This window comes from Acartia tonsa, chromosome 10 (genome assembly GCF_053477335.1).
Source record: "Acartia tonsa isolate MP-2025a chromosome 10, ASM5347733v1, whole genome shotgun sequence".
NCBI lineage: Eukaryota > Metazoa > Arthropoda > Copepoda > Calanoida > Acartiidae > Acartia > Acartia tonsa.
This window is the reverse complement of record NC_137269.1, coordinates 43,493,271-43,503,308: the sequence shown is the minus strand read 5'-3', so window position 1 is coordinate 43,503,308 and position 10,038 is coordinate 43,493,271.

The following is a 10,038-nucleotide window of genomic DNA, read 5'->3' as shown; positions in this document are numbered from 1 at the left end:
CCCTACATAGCCTCTCCATCGCCCCTTAATAGCTCCTTACCTTAATTTATATAACATAGCCCCTACATAGCCTCTCCATCGCCCCTTAATAGCCCCTTACCTTAATTTATATAACATAGCCTCTACATAGCCTCTCCATCGCCCCTTAATAGCCCCTTACCTTAATTTATATAACATAGCCCTACATAGCCTCTCCATCGCCCCTTAATAGCCCCTTACCTTAATTTATATAGCATAGCCCCTACATAGCCTCTCCATCGCCCCTTAATAGCCTCTTACCTTAATTTATATAATCCTTACCTTAATATATATAACATAGCCCCTACATAGCCTCTCCATCGCCCCTAAATAGCCCCTTACCCTAATTTATATAACATAGCCCCTACATAGCCTCTCCATCGCCCCTTAATAGCTCCTTACCTTAATTTATATAACATAGCCCCTACATAGCCTCTCCATCGCCCCTTAATAGCCCCTTACCTTAATTTATATAACATAGCCCTACATAGCCTCTCCATCGCCCCTTAATAGCCCCTTACCTTAATTTATATAGCATAGCCCCTACATAGCCTCTCCATCGCCCCTTAATAGCCTCTTACCTTAATTTATATAATCCTTACCTTAATATATATAACATAGCCCCTACATAGCCTCTCCATCGCCCCTAAATAGCCCCTTACCCTAATTTATATAACATAGCCCCTACATAGCCTCTCCATCGCCCCTTAATAGCCTCTTACCTTAATTTATATAACATAGCCTCTACATAGCCTCTCCATCGCCCCTTAATAGCCCCTTACCTTAATTTATATAACATAGCCCTACATAGCCTCTCCATCGCCCCTTAATAGCCCCTTACCTTAATTTATATAGCATAGCCCCTACATAGCCTCTCCATCGCCCCTTAATAGCCTCTTACCTTAATTTATATAATCCTTACCTTAATATATATAACATAGCCCCTACATAGCCTCTCCATCGCCCCTAAATAGCCCCTTACCCTAATTTATATAACATAGCCCCTACATAGCCTCTCCATCGCCCCTTAATAGCTCCTTACCTTAATTTATATAACATAGCCCCTACATAGCCTCTCCATCGCCCCTTAATAGCCCCTTACCTTAATTTATATAACATAGCCCTACATAGCCTCTCCATCGCCCCTTAATAGCCCCTTACCTTAATTTATATAGCATAGCCCCTACATAGCCTCTCCATCGCCCCTTAATAGCCTCTTACCTTAATTTATATAATCCTTACCTTAATATATATAACATAGCCCCTACATAGCCTCTCCATCGCCCCTAAATAGCCCCTTACCCTAATTTATATAACATAGCCCCTACATAGCCTCTCCATCGCCCCTTAATAGCCCCTTACCTTAATTTATATAACATAGCCTCTACATAGCCTCTCCATCGCCCCTTAATAGCCCCTTACCTTAATTTATATAACATAGCCCTACATAGCCTCTCCATCGCCCCTTAATAGCCCCTTACCTTAATTTATATAGCATAGCCCCTACATAGCCTCTCCATCGCCCCTTAATAGCCTCTTACCTTAATTTATATAATCCTTACCTTAATATATATAACATAGCCCCTACATAGCCTCTCCATCGCCCCTGAATAGCCCCTTACCCTAATTTATATAACATAGCCCCTACATAGCCTCTCCATCGCCCCTTAATAGCTCCTTACCTTAATTTATATAACATAGCCCCTACATAGCCTCTCCATCGCCCCTTAATAGCCCCTTACCTTAATTTATATAACATAGCCTCTACATAGCCTCTCCATCGCCCCTTAATAGCCCCTTACCTTAATTTATATAACATAGCCCTACATAGCCTCTCCATCGCCCCTTAATAGCCCCTTACCTTAATTTATATAGCATAGCCCCTACATAGCCTCTCCATCGCCCCTTAATAGCCTCTTACCTTAATTTATATAATCCTTACCTTAATATATATAACATAGCCCCTACATAGCCTCTCCATCGCCCCTAAATAGCCCCTTACCCTAATTTATATAACATAGCCCCTACATAGCCTCTCCATCGCCCCTTAATAGCTCCTTACCTTAATTTATATAACATAGCCCCTACATAGCCTCTCCATCGCCCCTTAATAGCCCCTTACCTTAATTTATATAACATAGCCCTACATAGCCTCTCCATCGCCCCTTAATAGCTCCTTACCTTAATTTATATAACATAGCCCCTACATAGCCTCTCCATCGCCCCTTAATAGCCTCTTACCTTAATTTATATAATCCTTACCTTAATATATATAACATAGCCCCTACATAGCCTCTCCATCGCCCCTAAATAGCCCCTTACCCTAATTTATATAATATAGCCCCTACATAGCCTCTCCATCGCCCCTTAATAGCCCCTTACCTTAATTTATATAACATAGCCTCTACATAGCCTCTCCATCGCCCCATAATAGCCTCTTACCTTAATTATGTAACATAGCCCCTACATAGCCTCTCCATCGCCCCTTAATATCCCCTTACCTTAATTATATAACATAGCTCCTACATAGCCTCCCCATCGCCCCTTAATAGCCCCTTACCCGATTTTATATAACATAGCCCCTAAATAGCCTCTCCATCGCCCCTTAATAGCCCCTTACCTTAATTTATATAACATAGCCCCTACATAGCCTCTCCATCGCCCCTTAATAGTCCTTTACCTTAATTTATATAAAATAGCCCCTATATAACCTCTCCATCGCCCCTTAATAGCCAATTTATATAACATAGCCGCTACATAGCCTCTCCATCGCCCCTTAATAGCTCCTTACCTTAATTTATATAACATAGCCTCTCCATCGCCCCTTAATAGCCCTCCATCGCCACTTAAAAGCCCCTTACCTTAATTTATATAACATAGCCTCTACATAGCCTCTCCATCGCCCCTTAATAGCCCCTTATATCCTCCTTCAAAACAGTTATACACCTTCCCAGGATCTATTGGAAGCTACCCTATAAAGGAGAACCATATTGGTTCTGCAGTTAGCGATCTTCTTTGATACATACAGACAATGATCCTGTTACTTTTTATAAGGATTAAAAATAAAATGGCCTAAAGCCATCTCATTACCCATAGGAAGCTTCACTGTAAAGGAGAACCATGTCGGTTTAGTGGTTAGCAAGGTACAGACAGACATACATACAGACAAAGATCCTGTTACTTTATTATAAGGATTAAAATAAAATAGTTATTAACCTCCCCAGGACCTATGAGAAGCTACCCTATTAAGGAGAACGATCTCAGGACCTATAGGAATCTTCACTGTAAAGGAGAACCATATTGGTTCAGCGGTTAGCAAGATCCTTCGGTACAGACAGACATTCATACATACAGACAAAGATTCTGTTAATTTATTTTAAGAAATACAGATAAAATTGTTATAAACCTTTCCAGGCCTAAAACCATCTCAGGACCTAATTTCTGCCGTTGACAACTCGAGTTAAGTTACTATATTATTTTTACAATGTTTAACTTATCTGTTATTATTGGCTGACGAAAAGTTTGGGCAAAAAAAAAATTTATTCTTCAATGAAATATCTCTCCAGTATAATTTTGCCAAGTGCTAATTTATTAAGAATAAAGTTTGCCACAAATTTACCAAAAAATCTCATTGTCATTTCGCCAGGGAGGATTAGGATAGTTCCCAAAGTGTTATAAGTTGGCTTATCCAAGAGTGCTGTCTAGTCTCCAAAGTTTTATAATACCGTTTTCTTATTCGTTAGATTAACAACCTTGGGGACTTTTTATTGTTTTGTGATTGTTTAGTTCATTAAGTTGAGTGTCTAAATGTTTCAACCACTAATTCTAAACTAAAGAAGGGGTAATTTTGTGAATCATCAATGGGAATAATTAATATATAAACATACATATATATACAGTGTTTTTTTTTATGAGAGCATTTTTGAAAGCAATTTTACCCTACTTATAGTTATCAGAATTTAATGATTAATGGCTTATTCTCTTCGTTTTTTATAACCATTAACAGAAAAGCAAAAAAATATTTCAGTTTTTATTTAAAAAGTACAGTAAATTCAAAATTTCAAAACATGGGTGTCAACATCTAAAATAGTTATTTCTCGCATCGTATTATAAACGGCTTTCCGCGGATATAGAAAGTACAATTATGAGATTAAAACTAGTTTTTTTAGCCCCGAGGTGCAGAAGGCACCGGCTAAAAAAACTGGGTTTAATCTTATGATTGTACATATCTATATTCGTAGAAAGCTGGATATAATACGATGCTAGACATAGTTTTTTCGTATGGATGAGAACCGGTTCCTATCCACCGGATTCAAATGAATACGAGAAATGGTTTTAGCGCATTTTTCTTATGCTCAAATCTTCTACCCTTTCCAAGAATGGAGGGAGTACATTGGGGGGCCAGTATTCCCTCCCTGGTTGAGATATGGCCTTCAAATTTCAAAATGTTCTAGTACATGTCACAAGTAGTATCTATATAATTTTTTAGCTCAATATCTCAACTTTGAAGCGTTTTGCAGCCATTCTTGCAAAGGTAGATTATAAGAAAAATGCACTAAAACCATTTTTAGATGTTGACACCTAAGTTTTAAATTTTTTAATTTACTGTACTTTTTGAATAAAAACTGAAATATTTTTTGCTTTTCTATTAAAGGTTATAAAAAAGAAGAGAATAAGCCATTAATCATTAAATTCTAATAACTATAAGTAAGGTAAAATTGCTTTCAAAAAAGTTCTCATAAAAAAACACACTGTATATATGTATATATATCATTTTATCGACAATCGTCTTATCCCTGTAGATCTCTGATTATCAGAGCATTTTTGAAATATTTGCTGCTTATTTTTTGGCTGCCTTTGGCAAAAAAATTTTTTTTCATAAAAAATGTATACAAAATTATCGTATTAATTTGGTAAATATATCATTGCACTTGAATTATTTTTAAGTCACTAACGGCTAATCCCATAGATGACCCTAGGAGTACTTTAATGAATAGATGTGGTGGAGAGGGGGGGGGAGGGGGAAGGTTAAGAATTTAAGGGAAGTGATACCTTCCGGGGGCTGAAAATGTTAGTCCCCTCCCCAAAATGAAAACTTTTCCTGCGAGTAAAATAAGCTTCAATGTAAAGGAGAAGCATATCGGTTCAGTTGATACTGATAAACATCCTGTTACTTTAATGTAAATATTAGTTTAAGGATAGTCTGTATAATCTCAGGGATAAAGGAAACATTAGGCAATTTTTACAATAGTCTCCAAAGTTTTATAATGAAGTTTTCTTATTCGTTGGCTCAAAACTTTGGGGACTTTTGTCATATTTTGGTTGTAGTGTTGCAATTTTGTGTATCGTTATTAGGGATGGATAAAAATTTATCGGCCATTGTCTTATTCCTTTAGATCCTTGGTATAATCAACTGAATAACAGTTCCAACAACAAAAATTAAGATATTGCTTCGCTTTTTATGGACAAATATCCTGTTATTTTATTATAAGGAAAAAAAATAAACTATCTTAAAATCATCTCAGTACTCAGCGGTTAGCAAGATCCTACGGTATAGACAGACAGACATACATCATATCGGTTTAGCAGCAAACGAGATCCTTTGCTACAGACAAAAAAAAACTTTGTATATCGACTAGCGGCTACGCCCCCAGCATCTATTGGCTCTGTATTCAAAGGGGAATGAATAAAAGCCTAAAGCCTTCCCAGGACTTAAAATAGAATAGCCTAAAACCATCCCTCGACTTAAAATAAAATAGCCTAAAGCCATTACAAGACAAATATTAAGCTTACCTGAAATAGAAAGCCCAATCTGTTTAGTAGTTATTGAGATCTTAAGTTTCAGAACAGAAAGCCTTACTAACGTGGACAAACACAGGATATTTCGGACAAATGTCGGAGTGGACATTATATAAGTAAAACGCAGAAGTGTCTATAATATCTTAAAAATTAGGTTTCAACAACATTTGTTTAGTTATTTCTACACAGGTTAGGTTAGGTTAAGATATAAATATACAAATAAGCCCCCTGCAGGGGTTAGGCATATAAAAAAACATATTTGACAGTTGTAAACAATGTGAGAAAAAAATATGTTTTAGTTTAATGAAATGTTCTATCTGTTTCAAACCTTTGCCTTTCGATAGAACTTACCTACTTTGGAAAACTGTTAGACTGATTTTAAAATTTCAGTCTGTGAGAAAAGATATTCAAGATTTTTTTTTGTTTTGAAAGATTTTTATCTTATAAATAAAATAAAAGACACTCCTGCGTTTTACATAAGCAATGTCCACTCCGACGATTGTCCCATTCCTAGGTTTGTCCACTCCAACGTTTGTTTATGTTTTACTACTTTATATAATAGGATAATATGTATTCTTCTTTTATATTTCTCTTTTCTTATTCACTTGCAGCTGCGCTCTTTTTAATGTAAGGAGGCAGAAAAATAGCCTAAACCAATTAGGGGCTTAAATCTGAAAATGAAAAAGCAAAAAACCATCCCATGACCTATGTGAAGCTTCCCTTAAATGGAGAATTTAGTCAGTTTATGAAATTTTTAAGCTTCAGACCAAAAAAAATACTTTTTTTGTTAAAAGAGAGACTTTTCTACAATTAGGGCTAGTCCTTTCGTCATTGCTCTTCTCATTAAGTTAAGCATGTGGTTTTCTCTGCTATTGTTAAAGATAGACTGTTGAGATTTTTAGTGAATATTCCCATGACATATGTATATCCAGTCTATAAATTATTTTGTCTGTCTCTCAATTATGCTTCAAAAGACTTAGGTTTCGTGATAATCTTTGAGTAATAGCATATTCTCTTAAAGTCTGCTCTATAACTTACTTTGTCTGTTTGTCCATTATATGATCCTTATTCAAATTTCTATTTAACTAAAAAATTTCATTCTCTTAGTTTATTTTTTTTCTTTATTTCATTATGTTATTATATTATTTATATTTATTTTATTAATTCATTATATTTTCATTATAATTTTCCTTTTTAAATGCGAAACTTTTCTATAGTAAGGATTGGTTTGTCCGTACGTCCAAACGGTTAGACGACATTTTCTTTAATTTAGACATGTTATAAATATCCTATCGATTTCAAACTTTGCAGAATGATTTCTATAACAGTTGGGTACAATACTATATTCATTACTAGAAAGTATGTACGTCCATTTTTTTGTATAATATCATTGTCCCATTCATCTGGGTTTTGGAGTAATGTTTCTTAGGACAACAAGGTTTAGTATTATAATCAAATACTAAAAATAAAATTATGCCCTTTTACTATATTCTATACTAGCAGATTCGCCCCTAGCCTCAGGGGCTTTGCCCCAAGAGGTGATAAAATTTTTTTTTGGCGAAATTCGTAATAGGACCAAGAAAATCTTCAGCAAAAAAAAAAATGGGGGGGGATTTTTTTGTTTTTGGGGGGGTTGGGGGTATCCCACCCCCCAAGAAAATAGCCTAAAACCACCACAGGACCAGTAGGTATATTCCCTGAATAGTAGAATATAATCGGTCCAGTGGTTACCGAGATCTTAAGGGACTGACAGACGGACAGACAGACGGACAGACAGACGGACAGACAGACGGACAGACAGACGGACAGACAGACAGACGGATGGACAGACATCATTCTACTTTGTATTATAGATTTACGCTAATTTTAACAAAATTTATGTTTGACCTCCTGATTTTAGAGCTTTGCTTTTGTGAATGTTGTTATCCTTGTTATCTTGCTTTTTTTTCCTTTTTCATAACCTATTATATAAAGTAGTAATCTTTTTTTTGTCTGTAGAAAAGCTAACCGCTGAACCTATATGGTTCTCCTTTACAGTGAAGCTTCTTTTAAGTTCATAGAGGGTTTATAATTATTTCGAGGGAGGGTATCTCCACCCTCCCAGAAAATTCACCCCAAGAAAAATATTACCCCATCCCCTCAAAAAATCTTTTTAACTTTTTAAAAGCAAAGCTTTTCTATATTAAGGATCAGTCCGTACGTCCGTAACGGTTAGCTATTTTCGTTAATTTAGGCATGTGATTCCTGTAGTAGAAAGGTACGATTTAGAAAGTCTATAATCATTATCAGAATATCCATACGTCCATTTTAAGCATACTAATTATTAACTTACAACAAATTTTTATGTATCAAAATTATCCGATTAATCTGATTTCTGGGATACTGATTCCTAGGACAACAAAATAGAATGTTATAAGCGAATCATATCTATAATCAAGTCCAAAAAATGTGAGTACGTCCTTAAGCATTTTCCTGCATGTAAGCAATTTCTCAATAAATTTACTTACAATTTTGTTTCGAATTTTAAATTTATGTTCTGACTATTCAGTTCTGACACTCTACATTATTAATGTTCATTAAAGGACGCCTGCAAGAAATAACACGCTTTAACTGCTAAAAGACTGCCACAAGAAGACCCAATACCCCAAATTATAAGCCTTCAGCTTCAATAACAAAAAAGTTCTAGGCATTTCAAAATAGCATTTTATGTACAATGGAATTTTTGAAAGATTTCCAATGCTCATAAAAGAAAAAACAATATTAAATTACGTTGCCTAGACATAAAATTATAACCTTATCTTTGTCAGAAACTTAGATTGCCTGTAACTGATTACATTTTTACAATAAAAACACCACATTTCATAGTCAAAATCTATGAAAAAAAATCGATTTAAATTGCATTTTTAAACGAAAATCATAGCGGAAACAAAGGGGTAAACTAATACAAGCTTAGCTGTGATTGGTTGTTAAGCTGATTCAGCCTTCTGATTGGCTACAGTACATTCGGTACAACGCAAGTAAAACTTATTTTTTTTTAATGATTTTGACTATAAAAATGCCCTAGTAATCTCTGTCTCAGCAATTTACCTTTTTTTGTGCTTATGTAAGCATTTTTGTCAGATTTAAGTAGGACGTGCTCACATCGGGAAAGTCCGCACTTTACAACAAAAGTGGCTTACTTAAATCGGACATGTCGGAAAAACGAGCCATTTTCGTAGGTTAATTGCTTACTTGAAGAACTATTATTGCCCTATAAACCCCTAAAAATCCCCAAAAATAAGGGTGGCTGATAAGAATCAGCCAAATCGGACGCTTTTGACGTAAATGTCTTACAGATTAAGATTTTAATCCGGATTATTTTTCCTCAAAATTTAATCCCTTCTCAGCCATTTAGGCTATATTTGTAGTTGATTGCTTACTTATATCTTCCATTTTTGCTACAAAATCCTTACTTCAACAAGCCATTTTTGTGATTAATGTCCTACTTATATCTTCCATTTTTGCTACAAAATCCTTACTTAAACAAGCCATTTTTGTGATTAATGTCCTACTTATATCTTCCATTTTTGCTACAAAATCCTTACTTAAATTAGCCATTTTTGGGGTTGATTACTTACTTAAATCATCCATTTTTGTTGCAAAATCCTTACTTAAATAAGCCGTTTTTGGGGTTGATTGCTTACTTAAATCATCCATTTTTGCTACAAAATCCTTACATAAATAAGCCATTTTTGGGGTTGATTACTTACTTAAATCATCCATTTTTGCTACAAAATCCTTACTTAAATAAGCCATTTTTGGGGTTGAGTACTTACTTAAATCATCCATTTTTGTTGCAAAATCCTTACTTAATTAAGCCATTTTTGGGGTTGATTGCTTACTTAAATCATCCATTTTTGTTGCAAAACCCTTACTTAAATAAGCCATTTTTGGGGTTGATTACTTACTTAAATCATCCATTTTTGTTGCAAAATCCTTACTTAAATAAGCCATTTTTGGGGTTGATTGCTTACTTAAATCATCCATTTTTGCTACAAAATCCTTACTGAAATAAGCCATTTTTGGGGTTGAGTACTTACTTAAATCTTCCATTTTTGTTGCAAAATCCTTACTTAATTAAGCCATTTTTGGGGTTGATTGCTTACTTAAATCATCCATTTTTGTTGCAAAACCCTTACTTAAATAAGCCATTTTTGGGGTTGATTACTTACTTAAATCATC